Source organism: Priapulus caudatus, unplaced genomic scaffold, assembly GCF_000485595.1.
Source record: "Priapulus caudatus unplaced genomic scaffold, Priapulus_caudatus-5.0.1 Scaffold1614, whole genome shotgun sequence".
Classification (NCBI taxonomy): domain Eukaryota; kingdom Metazoa; phylum Priapulida; class Priapulimorpha; order Priapulimorphida; family Priapulidae; genus Priapulus; species Priapulus caudatus.
Window position 1 is genome coordinate 30553 of NW_014578675.1, and position 6302 is coordinate 36854.

At 43.3% G+C, this 6302-nt stretch overlaps 1 protein-coding gene across 1 annotated transcript in view; it reads left to right on the top strand.

The window, feature by feature from the left end:
- The window catches only part of LOC106817162, a 20338-nt gene that overhangs the window by 13740 nt on the left and 296 nt on the right, over positions 1–6302 (top strand). The gene's annotated exons all lie outside the window — the stretch shown is intronic.

Sequence of the window (6302 nt, forward strand, 5' to 3'; positions counted from 1 at the left end):
AGATATATATATATATATATATATATATATATATATACGTGACAGAAAAAATGCAAGCGGTATGTGTTCAATCGACGTTTGTCGTTTTGCGCTTGGAATGGGGTTAAGAGATTCTCTACTATTGATGATCGCTGATTGATTCAATCAAATCGATTATATTTATAAGTTTTACAATAGTAAACAATCAATACGTCTTTTCCAACCTCGTTGCTAGAGCCCTTTGTCCTGATTTAGCGAAAGCATTTTTATAACATAACTTATGTAACAGTAATATTTGTGTGCTATTGTGCGCTATATGTGTATATGTGTGCTATTGTGCGCTATATGTGTATAATATGTGTGCTATTGTGCGCTATATGTGTATAATATGCGTGCTATTGTGCGCTATATGTGTATAATATGTCTGCTATTGTGCGCTATATGTGTATAATATGTTTGCTATTGTGCGCTATATGTATATAATATGTGTGCTATTGTGCGCTATATGTGTATAATATGTGTGCTATTGAGCGCTATATGTGTATAATATGTGTGCTATTGTGCGCTATATGTGTATATGTGTGCTATTGTGCGCAATATGTGTATAATATGTGTGCTATTGTTTGAAGCGATTTTACCCTTTATTAGTGTTCCTACGAATTATTTCATTGCCATGCCATACATGCAAACTCGTGCATATTATTTTATTACTTATTACTTTTATTACTAACGAAGCATTACATCAGTGTAAAGAACAGTACTGCCGCTGCTGCGTTTTAACGAACATATTGGTGGCAGGACATTGATTTTCCGAATGTCCCGATAGGTCAGTGAAGGTTTATCTTCACATCATTATGTGGGTTAAACTCACAATTGAAAAACCGAGTGCGCTATTATACTGAGGAAATCCTAGATCAGGGGCCGTTTGCAGTTCTCCTTGGAGTCACTGTTTTGGTTTTCGTGGCGTGCACATAAAATATAACATAATATAACATAAAATATAACATAATATAACATAACATATAACATAATATAACATAAAATATAACATAATATAACATATAATATCTGTCCATTATGTGATGCTTACGTTTTCTACGTGGCGGAACGATCATGAATTCACAAATATAGATTGAGATTTTCAACCCGAAGTTTTCTAGCTTGTATATGTAGTTAGTTGCAACGTTAGTTTTGCTTTAGTTTTGCTTTAGTTCTGCTCTGATTTGATCTCTACATTATACACAAAAATAATACATGTATGGTATTTTTTTTTTATGTCCCAGCACTTCTAACAATACGCTAGCCAATATAAGATTTCCAACCTGATGTTACTTCATGGCATCCTTTCTGTTGATTCTCAACCTCTATTCCGAATGACTAGAATGATATCTAGTTATTAATGTTGTCGATGACCTAATGACAAATGGCACATGTGTCGCCAGAATTTATGGTATCGGTGGTGGCGGTCCTCTCCCCCCCCCTCTCTCTCTCTCTCTTTTTCCTCTCCCTCTCTCTCGCGCGCTCTCTTTCTATCTTTCTTTCTCTCGCTCTCCCCCATCTTTTTATCTCATTCAATCTCTTTCTTTACTCTTTCTCTTTTTCGTTCTCTCTCTCCTTCGCCTTCTCCCTCTTCCTATCCCTGTCCCTCTTCTTCTCCCTCCCCTCTATCTCTCATTCCTCTCTCTCTTCCACACTCTTATTCAAACCACCTGTATGACATAGCATCTGCGTTTTATCACGAACGTATCAAGGCCATCGCTTTTACACATGGCGCGTATATGTTTTGGCAAGCATCCTTCAACCGCATGATGATGTTGATGAAGATGCCTTCCGCATCTTTCGCTGCGCCCCGCCACTTCACTTCTCTAGGCAGCATCTTCCTCCTATCTATTTTCCCCGAACTACGCAGCTTCCTGGAAGGCTGGCTTCTTCGCCGCTACGCGCCAGATGCGTACAGCAGCTTCCGTGATCTCGTTCCCAGCATCCCAGCATCCCCGCATCCCTGCATCTCCGCATCCCTACATCTCCGCATCTAAGCATTCCCGCATCTCAGCATCCCAGCATCCCCCCATCCTAGCATCGCAGCATCCGCGCATCGCAGCATCACAAAATCCCCGCATCTCCGCATCCTCGCATCCCCGCATCCCCGCATCCCCGCATCCCCGCATCCCCAGCATCTGGGATTCTGCGCGGTTGACGCCGCGGACATGTGACGTCATCTGTTCATCGCGGTCAACAGGAAATACGCAGGCGCGCACGCACGTGTCCCACATTAGCGGCTGTCGGAACTCCGGCCCCGATTCCCTGCTTTACTTGCGCGTTTTGAGCGCGCAACGGGTTTAGCTGCATCTGTTACAGGGTTTCAACGCCTATTAACCCAGCGATCCACTGACAACGAGAGATCGAGGGCGTGCTGAAAACGCTCGAAAGCGTATAGAATTTAGAAAGTGTGCGTGCGTGCGTGAGTGCGTGCGTGCGTGGTGTGCGGTGTGCGGTGCGTGCGTGCGTGCGTGCGTGCGGCGTGCGTGCGCGGTTTGTCGGCATACATTAGAAAATGAATGCTACGCCGGGAAGAATTGGCGTCATCGTGACGTAGATGCGCGGCGTGCCGGTGCGTGCGCCGCGCACTGCCCTCGGATGAAGTGCATACCAATTAGTTTCAAGTCACATGACCTATTCACCGGCCATCAGTGGGTTTATACAGCCGTCGGGGCGCGGAAAGATCGGAAAAGTGGCGATGCATGACTCTAAAAAAAACTAAAATAAGAAGTTGCGGCCGAACATTTGGCATACAGTAATCTAATCTACACTGTTAACTGTAAGTCTTTTTTTTTTCAATGTCTTGAAAGATCTTCGAAGGTCCGTTCGTACGAATTCGCGGCCACCAAGCGGTGGCAGCGAAACCACGGTGGCTTGGAAGAAACAACCGTTGTATTGATCTTGCTTTCACATTCTTTTTGATCGTTGGCGGTTTTAACAGAAATGTTGTAAAGCTACGAGTTTCTCGATGCATATCGGTTCTACGAGAACACAGGATGAATCGTTAGAGACTAAATGTTTGAGAAAATTGTAACGTTAAGAATAATGTTAGAACACTAATTTTCTTTCTGACAACGGGCCCCTGGCATGCGACTTGGGCATTGGTCGCGCACGCTTTGTAAAAAAGGACGCTGCTTGTTTATTTTATTTATGTAGGAAATGCGTGGGCATTTCGAGGAGTCTGACTGGAACGCTTAGGCTTAGGCCTTAATTTAAGGGCGTGGTCCGCCCTGAAACGGGAAAGGGTAAGTTTTTAATGTTCGTGGATATTTGTGTGTTGTTTGCGTCAAAACACAGTTGGTTGTGTTCAGTTGAAATTGTTTGGCTGGAAAATTGTTTATGTTCAATCTTGATTGATTCGTTCGCCTATAGATTTCTCGAAATTACCATGGTGGCAAGATCGCTTACGATTTCGCTTATTATATACTCCCTTCTACTGCTTTCTCTCTCTCTCTCTCTCGTCGCTCTCTCTCTCTCTCTCGTCTCTCTCTCTCTCCGGTCTCTCTCTCTTCTGTCTCTGACTCTCTCTCTCTACTTTTCTCTCTCTCTCTTCTTTCTCTCTTTCTCTTCCTCTCTCTCGTCTCTCTCTCTCTATATATATATACTCGTATACACAATTCTAATGCTCTTTATATATAATATATTCTCCTGCTCACACTCATTGGAGCAGAGAGCTGCTAAAAATAACGCTTCTCATAATACGCAAATTTGCCAGGAACGCAATAATAAGCAATTACGCTTGAAATTTAAAATCGCGGTGTTGAATCTCAACTCCCATCCCGTCCCTCTCTCTATCTCTATCCTCTTCTTTATCTTGTCTTGTCCTTTTCCATCTCTCTTCTCTCTCTCTCTCATCTCGGTCTCTCTCTCTCTCTCTCTGCTCTCTCTCTCTCCTCATCTATCTATCTAATCTATCTATCTATCTATCTATCTCTCGTGCTCTCTCTCTTTTCTCGTCTTTTTTTTTCTCCTCTCTCTCTCGTGCTCGTCTCTCTCTCGTCTCGATCTCTCTCTATCCTTCTCGTCTCCTAACCTATCTATCTCATTTTCTTTCTCTCTTCTCTCTCCTCTCGTCTCACACCACAGTGCACACTCTCTATCGTCTCTCCTCTCTCTCTCTCACTCTCTCCTCTCTCTCTCTTCTCTCCCGCTCTCTCTACTCTCTCCCTCTTCTTCTCCTCTCTCTCTCTCTTTCGTCTCTCTCTCCGTCTCTTCTTTCTCAGCTCTCAGTCACTCTCTGCTCTCTCTCGCTCCGTCTCTCTATATGCATAACATCTCTATAACTACAGCACAGTTACAACAGCAGTAGCCGCGAGGCATTCCTTACTGACAGGTCGACATGCATCTTTATCAAAAGCTACTGCAATGAATTCCCGTTTTTGCGGCGAAGCAGCGATTTATAACGGAGCCGTAATAAAACGTCCTCGATGTAAGTCCAAAAAAACATCTGTCGGCACTCAAACAGCAGTCAAACAGCGGTCGTGGTTAAGATAATACGACCATCTTATGATAGCCGGCACGAACAGACGCGTATATCCAGTCACAGCACACCACACAAGCCACACACACTGGTGTGACACACACACACACACACACCACCAGCCACACACACACACACACCACGCAACGGCGCGCGCGCGCGCAACGACACACACACAACACAACACACCCACACACAAACACACACACACACACAACAACACACAGACACACGACGCACACAGCACACACACACACACTCACAACACACAGGACCATATATCAATATATATATATATTATATATATATATGTAATCTTTAATAATTAGACAACTATTATTCTTTGGCAACTATTTACGACGCGTCAAAGCATTGTGTATTTACTGCCTACTTCAGACACGAACTTAGAAAAGTTGCGAAAGAGCGCGTGAACTGAAGAATGCTGAGCAGTATACGTTTCCATCCTCCCTCTCACCACGAATGTTTTATGTTCCAATTTTCCCGCGAGTCGGGTCAGAGGATAATTGGGATAGAATCAGGAGAATCGAGGGCACTCACACATACCTCTGAAGTTTGTGCAAGTTTGCAGGCTAGACGGGAAGGCGAGAGGGAACGCGGCACGCAAGTGTAAAATGTTAAAACATTACTCCATGATTTATGAAAAACATTTAATAGTAATAGCAGACAGTTCTAGTCATCATCTAGTAGGTGAGAAAGAATATATATATATATATATTACATCATCGTAACTTCATAAAACCATGTCACCGATAATTCGGTTGCACTCATTATACTAATGAACATATTTTTTGTGATAAAAAGGCCGTTACCTTTATCACCGCGATCGTAGACATAATTGTGTATATTATATATTTCTATACTTTACTGCATTTTTACTGAGTAATAAATGCTGGAGTTTCGGCTACATCTTGACACGTTTACCACCGACGGGCCCTCGGCGAGAGCGTGTAAATGGTGTGGTTTTTTTTTTTTTTTTTTACAGACTCTATTATCTCTATATCTGCTCATTTTCTTTCGTGTAGGTAATACGAAAGCATCGTAAGGGAGTACGTTTCTGGTTTTGTCGACGTGTCTGGTCGCTGCGCATAGCCGTCGCTGTCGCGGTTCTTTACTCATCAGGACTTCATCATTGCATCAGCAGCTTAAAGCGAAACGTGCAGAAAGAACGAAACGAGAATTAAGTGGTACGTACACGCGGCGTGGGGTATACGCATTAATCATCACTAGACAACAATTATAGCTCATAATTGATAGAGATAAAATTATAAATTGGAATTTTGAAGATTAGAATTGTTGTTTTTCATCCGCTGCTTCCATATTATTTCTTTCCTAAATCTTCTTCAAAAATCGCACATGCCTTGTTGTTAAAATGTGCGATATCACACACGATACGGTTTAATCAATTCTAGTGGAAGTGGCACTTGGCCTCACAAAAAATCACTTCTATAGATCACAACGTGATCACTACGAAACACTAATTAGGCGAATATATTTTTTATATACCCCCGTATCTCCTAGATGGCAGCAGCTGAGACGGGCAGACGTTGCCGCTGGTTCCCGCCCGCAAAAGCGAAGACGACAAAATCGCAGAAGAAGACCGCGATCACTGGGCAATCGAGGTAGAGGCGAAAGCATAAATACCGCTGCCGAAAACAAGAAGGCGGCGACCAACAGCAGGGGAGGCCGCCCTAAGATGAAACAAAACAGCGTTTCTCCTCCACTTCCGGAGGAAGACAAACCGGAAACAGCGAACGACGCGTCGCCTCACGGTTGTTGAAAACGT